Here is a 14,393-nt window from a genome sequence, read left to right as displayed (position 1 = left end):
CCATTTTTGTCGAAAATAGCCATGAATGACCATTTACAATAATACCGAAGGCTAACACCTACGGATTTTTGACCAAGAAATGGTCTCCACCAGAAATCCAAGAATGTGATCTATGGCAAGGAAACATATGTGGGGTGAGGTGTATGAGCCTCTGGTCGATGATCAATGGCCACACAACCCCCATTTTTGTCGAAAATAGCCATGAACGACCATTTTCAATAATATCGAAGGCTAACACCTACGGATTTTTGACCAAGAAATGGTCTCCACCAGAAATCCAAGAATGTGATCTACGACAAGGAAACATTTGTGGGGTGAGGTGTATGAGCCTCCACTACAACACTTATGGTCTTCTATGACGAATAGTCGATGACAATAGAATAATTCGTCATTAGATCATCTTGTTTATGACGAATTTCAGAAGTTGACTCAGTATAGTGACGAAAATTTAACCACCGTCATTAAAACTGTCATAACATACTCTAGCATCATGTTTATGACAATTTTCTATGACCAAATATGATTCATCATAAGAATAAACCGTCATAACTTTCTCAACATAATAATTATCATGATATTACATGACTATACACATATGTTATAATATATGATGTACTTTAAAAAAATAATATTATCCATGTTAGCTCGTGTGACCCACCAAAATGGCAGGTCCCATTGCAATATAGGTTTTCTTGTTAGTCATGTTCGCAATATGGTTACCATAACATGTTTTTATTAATAAATAGATAAAATCTTAAATAAAAAAATAAATAAAACTTAAATACGAATGACTTCAAACTATAACCTAAGGTTTGGCCAAAGCCTTTTCCACCACTAGAATTTTGACATATTTGTTGGTAAAAAAGTATCTTATTTATATTGTATCCACTGGTTTATTGTGTGGATAATTTTGTCCTAGTATTAAAGGGAATATGGCTTGTTCTTCCGTCTGCAAGCTATTTAGTTCTAGCATGTGGACCCCAATAGTTCAAATATTGTATAGAAACCTTCAACATCAGAAAATGTCGGACACTCAATCTGACTAGCCTAGACATGTGACCGTACGTTATGTTATTAGCTGCGTACAAAGACATATTTTACAATGGTACTTTAATATTATTCTTGTCCACTATCATGTTTTAATAAGTCTGGGATAGCCACCACAAAAATTTTATATGAGAGTTCAAGTATGCTACTTGACACACGGTTAAGTAAAACGTAGGTTGTCGGCAATCACTAAATAATCAATTTCAATTCAGTAAGAGCAAGACAAAATCTGAATGTCTGAAGTGACTCATAGCGTAAAAATTTAAAAACACAAATAGGAAAAAAAGAAAGTGACGATAGGAAACATGATAATTTTTATTGGCCCTAGCAACTTCCGTCGGCTTAAGGGAATGCTTATGGTAATTATTAATTTCCAACCGAGAAAAGTTAGTATCAATTTCCATCCACCTTTTCATAAGCCAACAAAAGTTAGCATATTATATAGAAAACATATCCACTGCAATGAAGGTTTAGTGCACATAGTGCATATATTAAATCCTCATAATCCATATTACATCCATGGTCTTTCCATGCATTTCTAGTGTGCACTGAATATTTTACGGAAAATAGCTTCCACCACCCTCGTCCTTCTCTGTTTTCTTTTTATCATAAACCCCCTCCTTCATCACCTTGCCTACCCGCTAAACCTATTCGACCCGTCAACGAACAGATCCACCCTCACCAGCCGCCTGACGTTCGAGCCGCACCAGCCCTAAACCCTTCCACCTCCAGCCGCCATAACTGTAATCCCTTTCACCATCAGCTGCCCCTCCGTTCGAGCCGTCGACGCCCTAATCCTATCACCTTCTGGCCGCCCAAATCCCTTTCGGCTCCTGCCGCCCTCTTTTTGAGGCGCATGCCATGGAGTCGTTGGTCTTCGAGTGCCAGGCCATGGCGGCACAGACCATGGAGTCACAGGCTATGATGGCGCAGGTCTTAGTCTTTAGGCCATGGAGTCGCAATCAGGCGTTCAAGATGCTCTGAGACTTGAGTCAGGTTCGTCCAACATGCATGATGGATTCAGTACACCAAAAAAATGAATATCCTTCTGACATCGGTGAGCTGCTCTTTGCTTTGGTTTGTTCTGCTGCCATATTGATAAATTCATGTAGTGCCTCGTTGCAGCTGTCCATCTGTGTACTTGATTGTGATGATAAATTGAAGCCAGTAATTGGAACGTCATTTGGTTCTCTAGAGGAAGTGGAAGAATTGTACAAGATATATGCTCTTGAGAATTTTATTGGCTGCAACATTCCAGAACATATCGAAATCCATCCACCATCCGATGTTCACTCCCAGTAAAAACATCAAGAAATCCAAAGAACTATTTAAATCGTGTAAAGGGAAAAATAGTAAAGTGAGACGAAGGTAGTCAAACAGTCATATTGCTAAAGTATTACAGGTAGGAGAAAGAATCCAACAGCATGTTGAGGAGCTTCTACAGTGTTATTGGCATGGGAATTTTGTTAGCTTCTATAGTGCTATTGGTATGTCGAGTAGCTTCAACCAGGTATGGACTTTTTAACTCTAGCGAGAGTTTTTAGTTGTCACACACTAATGGCTGAATTGGGGAAAGTAGTAACTGAAAATGAGAGTAACCAGCATCAACAATAGTTTGCTTTCAAAATTCAGAAGGATAGTTCCTTGTTTTGTACAACATTTTTTAAGTATAAGAGTTTTAAAATAGAACATAGCAGCATGAAAGGCTTATTTTTTCCAGAACATAGTTTAATAGACTTAATAAGTTTAAACGACCCATAATTCTGGTGCTTTATTCTATCTTTTATCTGTTGGGTCATTAAAATCTATAGACTTTAGCGTCCTATCTTGTCATGTATTAGTGACGTATGGAATCATTTGGAGTCAATGGGAAGATTAATAGCCAAAAATGTTAGAAGATCATGCTTGTTTAGACCTCTATGTTGTACGGACCAGCAGGTTTGAAATGATGTTGTCACTGTTCCTTGTTCTCAACTGTTGTATTAAGCAAGTACTACCATGGGGATGTGGGGTGGGACTAGTCCAAATGTTGTAGTTACTAGTTACTAGAGTTAGCAAGCAGAGGAATTGGTAATGGTGATGCGTTCTCAACTTCTTATGTGTGCTTGTCGTTCGATCGTCCATCAGTTTTTAGATGTACAAAACATATCACCGCATTGACGTCCATGGCTGCGAGTACAGTACAGTGGTCGGCCGGTTCCAAGTTTACAAACAGCAAGCAGTACTAGTGAGTAGGTGACATTAGCAGTACAAACCCTTAAACCTGCAACTAAGCACGACAGAGAGTAGGGGCGGAGCTCAGGCCCGTTCATCTCGGTTAGGTGGAAGAAATGGTCGGCATATGTGTTTCTTTCATGCTTTACTGCATCCTGCATTTTTATTTTGTTGCACTGGCACGACCGCCTGGCACTGGCACCCCCTCGTACTGATCTGATGTTGTAATAGCAATTAGCATGCGTTCAGATTAGTTAAGATATGGAGCTGAGCTCGCTGCCAACAAGGTCAATACTAGCATCCATTTTTTTGCAAACTAGGACACAATCAGGTGAAAAGCTTGAGCTGCATTCTTTGTCTATTTAACTTTACTAGTTCTGTTTGTTTCATGGTATGCTGTTATTTACAAGTAAGCCCAGGAGATTCTTTTATTGATGTTAAACAATTACTTTTGGATGCTCCTGAAACATGCTTCTATGCATGATACAATTTGATATTGCATACTAAAGATGGGTTAGCTCATCAGTTAGAAGACTACAAGGAAATATCTGAAATAGCAGATATAACTTCTAGTGGATGTTCACTGGAGATGGTTGCTAGTATGTAACAACTTCTAGTTTCTTCTCTATTGTCATATATACTTATATAGTGCTTATTTTCTGGAGCTAAAGTAAAAGTTCTTTCAGCAACATACAATGAGAGGTCTATTAGGTCACATCTCCGACGTGTGAAGGGGCTACTATCTCTGTCTAGTCTTTATGTTTCCCTATCAACGTCCTTAGCTCTGCTTCAGGAGTCCGCTCAAGGAAAATTTGCAGGTACATCAGGTCTGATGTTTTTTATCTGCAGTTGTACTTATAACTTATATTTGGTGTAATCGCCTCAAGTAATGTTTATAGTACTATATGCATTCTGTTTTTTGAATGGTTTGGTGCAAGTATGACTCGACTACTGTCTAAAATTAGTTTTGCCACACTTTTGTGGAAAGAAAAATTGCTAGATAGACTCAGGTGATCTCTAGCTAAAACTCTAGTCTATATTAAGTGCTCCATGATGCTAAACAAATTATATTGATGTGTTTGTCTTGTTTAAACTTGTCCTATTGGCTTCATTGAGGTTGTTTTAGGGTTTAGGAAATGAATGCTAGAATGTTTAGTCCTTACATCTGCATGATCTTATATCAAGATTATGTGTAGAATGTTTAGTCCTTTACTCCTTTCTTTGGCCATTATATCTTTATGTTGTGATGATGATTTTTTCTCATCTTCTCCATGTATAGGACTTATATATGTGTTCTCTGTTCACTGATGCGGCTGGAGCGTCATGTCAACTGCTCACCCTCCCCCTAACAAATTAAACTAGACTGATGAGTGGAGCTTCATGTTGGGATGATCCATGCACCTTTTAAGTTTTGGAACGTCGTACTCAAATGTAGCTTGTGTTAGTTGAACCTATCGTACTTTCTTTTGGAATTAAATTATATGATATTTAAACATGTTTGATGTTTAATACTTGTGTTGGATGCTTTATGCTTCAAATATATATGCATTATACAAAAAGTTGTGTACACTTATGTTGTTTGATGAAATTGTATGCACGATTTGGATTGAATTCAATTGAATGCTGATTTTCATTAATTGATGATGAATTAAACGTCATAAATAGTTGGCATGTCCTCTGATTCTATGACAAATATATAGTCACAAGCGATTTGTCATGCCACTTATCATATTAGGTGCCACGTCATCATACTTTATGTGAAAAATGTTCGTCACAATTCGTTTGACACGTACCTGAAATGACACCTCCCATCTCATCCCACCTATGACGAAACTAATTGTCATAATTTTATTGACACATCAACTGCCATGTCAGCCTCTTTATGACAACATATCTGTCACAAAATTGCCACGTGACAATGGTCCAATGCTACATTGTATGACATTTTTAGGCCTTGCTTATGACAATTAGAATGTCATAGATTTTATGACGAATACATTTTAGTCACTATATTTATGACGTTTATTTTCTTTTCGTCATAAAAGTTCTTTTAACACGCACCTTCTGTGACAATGGTTTTTTTGTCACAGAGTCGTCACAACATAAAAGACTATGACCAAAAAACCTCTATTTGTGACGTAATGAGAATGTCATAGAAGGTCATATGTGTTGTAGTGCTCTGGTCGACGATCAATGGCCACACAACCCCCATTTTGCCGAAAATAGCCATGAATGACCATTTTCAATAATACCGAAGGCTAACACGTACGAGTTTTTAACCAAGAAATGGCTTCCACCAGAAATCCAAGAATGTAATCTATGGCAAGGAAACATATCTGGGGTGAGGTTTATGAGCCTCTAGTCGATGATAAATGGCCACACAACCCCCATTTTTTATGAAAATAGCCATGAGCGACCTTGAAAATAGCCATGAGCGACCATTTTCAATAATACTAGAGCCTAACACCTACGGATTTTAGACCAAGAAATGGTCTCCACCAGAAATCCAAGAATGTGATCTACGACAAGGAAACATATGTGGGGTGAGGTGTATGAGCCTCTGGTCGATGATCAATGGCCACACAACCCCCATTTTGCCGAAAATAGCCATGAATGACCATTTTCAATAATACCGAAGGCTAACACGTACGAGTTTTTAACCAAGAAATGGCTTCCACCAGAAATCCAAGAATGTAATCTATGGCAAGGAAACATATGTGGGGTGAGGTTTATGAGCCTCTAGTTGATGATAAATGGCCACACAACCCCCATTTTTTATGAAAATAGCCATGAGCGACCTTGAAAATAGCCATAGGGACCATTTTCAATAATACTAGAGGCTAACACCTACGGATTTTAGACCAAGAAATGGTCTCCACCAGAAATCCAAGAATGTGATCTATGGCAAGGAAACATATGTGGGGTGAGGTGTATGAGCGTCTGGTCGATGATCAATGGACACACAACCCCCATTTTTGTCGAAAATAGCCATGAACGACCATTTTCAATAATACCGAAGGCTAACACCTACGGATTTTTGACCAAGAAATGGTCTCCACCAATAATCCAAGAATGTGATTTATGGCAAAGAAACATATGTGGGGTGAGGTGTATGAGCCTCTGGTCGACGATCAATGGCCACACAACCCTAATTTTTGTCGAAAATAGCCATGAACGACCATTTTCAATGACACTGAAGGCTTACACCTACGGATTTTTGACCAAGAAATGGTCTCCACCATAAATCCAAGAATGTGATCTATGGCAAGGAAACATATGTGTAGTGAGGTGTATGAGCCTCTGGTCGAAGATCAATGGCCACACAACCCCCATTTTTGTCGAAAATAGCCATGAATGACCATTTTCAAAAATACCAAAGGCTAACACGTACGGATTTTTGACCAAGAAATGGTCTCCACCAGAAATCCAAGAATGTGATCTATGGCAAGGAAACATATGTGGGGTGAGGTGTACGAGCCTCTGGTCGATGATCAATGGCCACACAACCCCCATTTTGCCGAAAATAGCCATGAACGACCATTTTCAATAATACCGAAGGCTAACACGTACGAGTTTTTAACCAAGAAATGGTCTCCACCAGAAATCCAAGAATGTGATCTATGGCAATGAAACATATGTGGGGTGAGGTTTATGAGCCTCTAGTCGATGATAAATGGCCACACAACCCCCATTTTTTATGAAAATAGCCATGAGCGACCTTGAAAATAGCCATGAGCGACCATTTTCAATAATACTAGAGGCTAACACCTACGGATTTTAGACCAAGAAATGGTCTCCACCAGAAATCCAAGAATGTGATCTATGGCAAGGAAACATATGTGGGGTGAGGTGTATGAGCGTCTGGTCGATGATCAATGGCCACACAACCCCCATTTTTGTCGAAAATAGCCATGAACGACCATTTTCAATAATACCTAAGGCTAACACCTACGGATTTTTGACCAAGAAATGGTCTCCACCAGAAATCCAAGAATGTGATCTATGGCAAGGAAACATATGTGGGGTGAGGTGTATGAGCCTCTGGTCGACGATCAATGGCCACACAACCCTAATTTTTGTCGAAAATAGCCATGAACGACCATTTTCAATGACACTGAAGGCTAACACCTACGGATTTTTGACCAAGAAATGGTCTCCACCATAAATCCAAGAATGTGATCTATGGCAAGGAAACATATGTGTAGTGAGGTGTATGAGCCTCTGGTCGAAGATCAATGGCCACAGAACCCCCATTTTTGTCGAAAATAGCCATGAATGACCATTTTCAAAAATACCAAAGGCTAACACATTCGGATTTTTGCCCAAGAAATGGTCTCCACCAGAAATCCAAGAATGTGATCTATGGCAAGGAAACATATGTGGGGTGAGGTGTACGAGCTTCTAGTCGATGATCAATGGCCACAGAACCCCCATTTTGCCGAAAATAGCCATGAACGACCATTTTCAATAATACCGAAGGCTAACACGTACGAGTTTTTGACCAAGAAATGGTCTCCACCAAAAATCCAAGAATGTGATCTATGGCAAGGAAACATATGTGGGGTGAGATTTATGAGCCTCTAGTCGATGATAAATGGCCACACAACCCCCATTTTTTATGAAAATAGCCATGAGCGACCATTTTCAATAATATTAGAGGCTAAGACCTACGGATTTTTGACCAAGAAATGGTCTCCACCAGAAGTCCAAGAATGTGATCTATGGCAAGGAAACATATGTGGGGTGAGGTGTATGAGCCTCTGGTCGATGATCAATGGCCACACAACCCCCATTTTTGTCGAAAATAGCCATGAATGACCATTTACAATAATACCGAAGGCTAACACCTACGGATTTTTGACCAAGAAATGGTCTCCACCAGAAATCCAAGAATGTGATCTATGGCAAGGAAACATATGTAGGGTGAGGTGTATGAGCCTCTGGTCGATGATCAATGGCCACACAACCCCCATTTTTGTCGAAAATAGCCATGAACGACCATTTTCAATAATATCGAAGGCTAACACCTACGGATTTTTGACCAAGAAATGGTCTCCACCAGAAATCCAAGAATGTGATCTACGACAAGGAAACATATGTGGGGTGAGGTGTATGAGCCTCTGGTCGACGATCAATGGCCACACAACCCCCATTTTGCCGAAAATAGCCACGAATGACCATTTTCAATAATACCGAAGGCTAACACGTACGAGTTTTTAACCAAGAAATGGTTTCCACCAGAAATCCAAGAATGTAATCTATGGCAAGGAAACATATGTGGGGTGAGGTTTATGAGCCTCTAGTCGATGATAAATGGCCACACAACCCCCATTTTTTATGAAAATAGCCATGAGCGACCTTGAAAATAGCCATGAGCGACCATTTTCAATAATATTAGAGGCTAAGACCTACGGATTTTTGACCAAGAAATGGTCTCCACCAGAAATCCAAGAATGTGATCTATGGCAAGGAAACATATGTGGGGTGAGGTGTATGAGCCTCTGGTCGTTGATCAATGGCCACACAACCCCCATTTTTGTCGAAAATAGCCATGAATGACCATTTACAATAATACCGAAGGCTAACACCTACGGATTTTTGACCAAGAAATGGTCTCCACCAGAAATCCAAGAATGTGATCTATGGCAAGGAAACATATGTGGGGTGAGGTGTATGAGCCTCTGGTCGACGATCAATGGCCACACAACCCCCATTTTGCCGAAAATAGCCATGAATGACCATTTTCAATAATACCGAAGGCTAACACGTACGAGTTTTTAACCAAGAAATGGTTTCCACCAGAAATCCAAGAATGTAATCTATGGCAAGGAAACATATGTGGGGTGAGGTTTATGAGCCTCTAGTCGATGATAAATGGCCACACAACCCCCATTTTTTATGAAAATAGCCATGAGCGACCTTGAAAATAGCCATGAGCGACCATTTTCAATAATATTAGAGGCTAAGACCTACGGATTTTTGACCAAGAAATGGTCTCCACCAGAAATCCAAGAATGTGATCTATGGCAAGGAAACATATGTGGGGTGAGGTGTATGAGCCTCTGGTCGATGATCAATGGCCACACAACCCCCATTTTTGTCGAAAATAGCCATGAATGACCATTTACAATAATACCGAAGGCTAACACCTACGGATTTTTGACCAAGAAATGGTCACCACCAGAAATCCAAGAATGTGATCTATGGCAAGGAAACATATGTGGGGTGAGGTGTATGAGCCTCTGGTCGATAATCAATGGCCACACAACCCCATTTTTGTCGAAAATAGCCATGAACGACCATTTTCAATAATATCGAAGGCTAACACCTATGGATTTTTGACCAAGAAATGGTCAACACCAGAAATCCAAGAATGTGATCTACGACAAGGAAACATATGTGGGGTGAGGTGTATGAGCCTCTGGTCGACGATCAATGGCCACACAACCCCCATTTTGCCGAAAATAGCCATGAATGACCATTTTCAATAATACCGAAGGCTAACACGTACGAGTTTTTAACCAAGAAATGGTTTCCACCAGAAATCCAAGAATGTAATCTATGGCAAGGAAACATATGTGGGGTGAGGTTTATGAGCCTCTAGTCGATGATAAATGGCCACACAACCCCCATTTTTTATGAAAATAGCCATGAGCGACCTTGAAAATAGCCATGAGCGACCATTTTCAATAATACTAGAGGCTAACACCTACGGATTTTAGACCAAGAAATGGTCTCCACCAGAAATCCAAGAATGTGATCTATGGCAAGGAAATATATGTGGGGTGAGGTGTATGAGCGTCTGGTCGATGATCAATGGCCACACAACCCCCATTTTTGTCGAAAATAGCCATGAACGACCATTTTCAATAATACCGAAGGCTAACACCTACGGAATTTTGACCAAGAAATGGTCTCCACCAGAAATCCAAGAATGTGATCTATGGCAAGGAAACATATGTGGGGTGAGGTGTATGAGCCTCTGGTCGACGATCAATGGCCACACAACGCCCATTTTTTATGAAAATAGCCATGAGCGACCTTGAAAATAGCCATGAGCGACCATTTTCAATAATACTAGAGGCTAACACCTACGGATTTTAGACCAAGAAATGGTCTCCACCAGAAATCCAAGAATGTGATCTATGGCAAGGAAACATATGTGGGGTGAGGTGTATGAGCGTCTGGTCGATGATCAATGGCCACACAACCCCCATTTTTGTCGAAAATAGCCATGAACGACCATTTTCAATAATACCGAAGGCTAACACCTACGGATTTTTGACCAAGAAATGGTCTCCACCAGAAATCCAAGAATGTGATCTATGGCAAGGAAACATATGTGGGGTGAGGTGTATGAGCCTCTGGTCGATGATTAATGGCCACACAACCCCCATTTTTGTCGAAAATAGCCATGAACGACCATTTTCAATAATATCGAAGGCTAACACCTACGGATTTTTGACCAAGAAATGGTCTCCACCAGAAATCCAAGAATGTGATCTACGACAAGGAAACATATGTGGGGTGAGGTGTATGAGCCTCTGGTCGACGATCAATGGCCACACAACCCCCATTTTGCCGAAAATAGCCATGAATGACCATTTTCAATAATACCGAAGGCTAACACGTACGAGTTTTTAACCAAGAAATGGTTTCCACCAGAAATACAAGAATGTAATCTATGGCAAGGAACATATGTGGGGTGAGGTTTATGAGCCTCTAGTCGATGATAAATGGCCACACAACCCCCATTTTTTATGAAAATAGCCATGAGCGACCTTGAAAATAGCCATGAGCGACCATTTTCAATAATACTAGAGGCTAACACCTACGGATTTTAGACCAAGAAATGGTCTCCACCAGAAATCCAAGAATGTGATCTATGGCAAGGAAACATATGTGGGGTGAGGTGTATGAGCGTCTGGTCGATGATCAATGGCCACACAACCCCCATTTTTGTCGAAAATAGCCATGAACGACTATTTTCAATAATACCGAAGGCTAACACCTACGGGTTTTTGACCAAGAAATGGTCTCCACCAGAAATCCAAGAATGTGATCTATGGCAAGGAAACATATGTGGGGTGAGGTGTATGAGCCTCTGGTCGATGATCAATGGCCACACAACCTCCATTTTTGTCGAAAATAGCCATGAACGACCATTTTCAATAATATCGAAGGCTAACACCTACTGATTTTTGACCAAGAAATGGTCTCCACCAGAAATCCAAGAATGTGATCTACGACAAGGAAACATATGTGGGGTGAGGTGTATGAGCCTCTGGTCGACGATCAATGGCCACACAACCCCCATTTTGCCGAAAATAGCCATGAATGACCATTTTCAATAATATCGAAGGCTAACACCTACGGATTTTTGACCAAGAAATGGTCTCCACCAGAAATCCAAGAATGTGATCTACGACAAGGAAACATATGTGGGGTGAGGTGTATGAGCCTCTGGTCGACGATCAATGGCCACACAACCCCCATTTTGCCGAAAATAGCCATGAATGACCATTTTCAATAATACCGAAGGCTAACACGTACGAGTTTTTAACCAAGAAATGGTTTCCACCAGAAATCCAAGAATGTAATCTATGGCAATGAAACATATGTGGGGTGAGGTTTATGAGCCTCTAGTCGATGATAAATGGCCACACAACCCCCATTTTTTATGAAAATAGCCATGAGCGACCTTGAAAATAGCCATGAGCGACCATTTTCAATAATACTAGAGGCTAACACCTACGGATTTTAGACCAAGAAATGGTCTCCACCAGAAATCCAAGAATGTGATCTATGGCAAGGAAACATATGTGGGGTGAGGTGTATGAGCGTCTGGTCGATGATCAATGGCCACACAACCCCCATTTTTGTCGAAAATAGCCATGAACGACCATTTTCAATAATACCGAAGGCTAACACCTACGGATTTTTTACCAAGAAATGGTCTCCACCAGAAATCCAAGAATGTGATCTATGGCAAGGAAACATATGTGGGGTGAGGTGTATGAGCCTCTAGTCGATGATCAATGGCCACACAACCCCCATTTTTGTCGAAAATAGCCATGAATGACCATTTTCAAAAATACCAAAGGCTAACACGTACGGATTTTTAACCAAGAAATGGTCTCCACCAGAAATCCAAGAATGTGATCTATGGCAAGGAAACATATGTGGGGTGAGGTGTACGAGCCTCTGGTCGATGATCAATGGCCACACAACCCCCATTTTGCCGAAAATAGCCATGAATGACCATTTTCAATAATACCGAAGGCTAACACGTACGAGTTTTTAACCAAGAAATGGTCACCACCAGAAATCCAAGAATGTGATCTATGGCAAGGAAACATATGTGGGGTGAGGTGTATGAGCGTCTGGTCGATGATCAATGGCCACACAACCCCCATTTTTGTCGAAAATAGCCATGAACGACCATTTTCAATAATACCGAAGGCTAACACCTACGGATTTTTGACCAAGAAATGGTCTCCACCAGAAATCCAAGAATGTGATCTATGGCAAGGAAACATGTGGGGTGAGGTGTATGAGCCTCTGGTCGACGATCAATGGCCACACAACCCTAATTTTTGTCGAAAATAGCCATGAACGACCATTTTCAATGACATTGAAGGCTAACACCTACGGATTTTTGACCAAGAAATGGTCTCCACCATAAATCCAAGAATGTGATCTATGGCAAGGAAACATATGTGTAGTGAGGTGTATGAGCCTCTGGTCGATGATCAATGGCCACACAACCCCCATTTTTGTCGAAAATAGCCATGAATGACCATTTACAATAATACCGAAGGCTAACACCTACGGATTTTTGACCAAGAAATGGTCTCCACCAGAAATCCAAGAATATGATCTATGGCAAGGAAACATATGTGGGGTGAGGTGTATGAGCCTCTGGTCGACGATCAATGGCCACACAACCCCCATTTTGCCGAAAATAGCCATGAATGACCATTTTCAATAATACCGAAGGCTAACACGTACGAGTTTTTAACCAAGAAATGGTCTCCACCAGAAATCCAAGAATGTAATCTATGGCAAGGAAACATATGTGGGGTGAGGTTTATGAGCCTCTAGTCGACGATAAATGGCCACACAAGCTCCATTTTTTATGAAAATAGCCATGAGCGACCTTGAAAATAGCCATGAGCGACCATTTTCAATAATACTAGAGGCTAACACCTACGGATTTTAGACCAAGAAATGGTCTCCACCAGAAATCCAAGAATGTGATCTATGGCAAGGAAACATATGTGGGGTGAGGTGTATGAGCGTCTGGTCGATGATCAATGGCCACACAACCCCCATTTTTGTCGAAAATAGCCATGAATGACCATTTTCAATAATACCGAAGGATAACACCTACGGATTTTTGACCAAGAAATGGTCTCCACCAGAAATCCAAGAATGTGATCTATGGCAAGGAAACATATGTGGGGTGAGGTGTATGAGCCTCTAGTCGATGATCAATGGCCACACAACCCCCATTTTTGTCGAAAATAGCCATGAATGATCATTTTCAAAAATACCAAAGGCTAACACGTACGGATTTTTGACCAAGAAATGGTCTCCACCCGAAATCCAAGAATGTGATCTATGGCAAGGAAACATATGTGGGGTGAGGTGTACGAGCCTCTGGTCGATGATCAATGGCCACACAACCCCCATTTTGCCAAAAATAGCCATGAATGACCATTTTCAATAATACCGAAGGCTAACACGTACGAGTTTTTAACCAAGAAATGGTTTCCACCAGAAATCCAAGAATGTAATCTATGGCAAGGAAACATATGTGGGGTGAGGTTTATGAGCCTCTAGTCGATGATAAATGGCCACACAACCCCCATTTTTTATGAAAATAGCCATGAGCGACCTTGAAAATAGCCATGAGCGACCATTTTCAATAATACTAGAGGCTAACACCTACGGATTTTAGACCAAGAAATGGTCTCCACCAGAAATCCAGGAATGTGATCTATGGCAAGGAAACATATGTGGGGTGAGGTGTATGAGCGTCTGGTCGATGATCAATGGCCACACAACCCCCATTTTTGTCGAAAATAGCCATGAACGACCATTTTCAATAATACCGAAGGCTAACACCT

General features: G+C 40.7%; 1 long non-coding RNA gene across 1 annotated transcript; it reads left to right on the top strand.

The window, feature by feature from the left end:
* The first annotated feature begins 1,631 nt into the window (after positions 1 to 1,631).
* On the top strand, positions 1,632 to 4,828 carry LOC103647006 (uncharacterized). Its single transcript, XR_562605.3, has 2 exons — positions 1,632 to 4,079; positions 4,541 to 4,828. It is a non-coding gene; the product is annotated as an uncharacterized lncRNA (long non-coding RNA).
* Positions 4,829 to 14,393: the final 9,565 nt, after the last annotated feature.

The sequence above is a fragment of the Zea mays genome, unplaced genomic scaffold, assembly GCF_902167145.1.
Source record: "Zea mays cultivar B73 unplaced genomic scaffold, Zm-B73-REFERENCE-NAM-5.0 scaffold_353, whole genome shotgun sequence".
Taxonomy (NCBI): domain Eukaryota; kingdom Viridiplantae; phylum Streptophyta; class Magnoliopsida; order Poales; family Poaceae; genus Zea; species Zea mays.
Note: the sequence above shows the minus strand (reverse complement) of the source record. Positions and strands in the feature narration are given on the sequence as shown.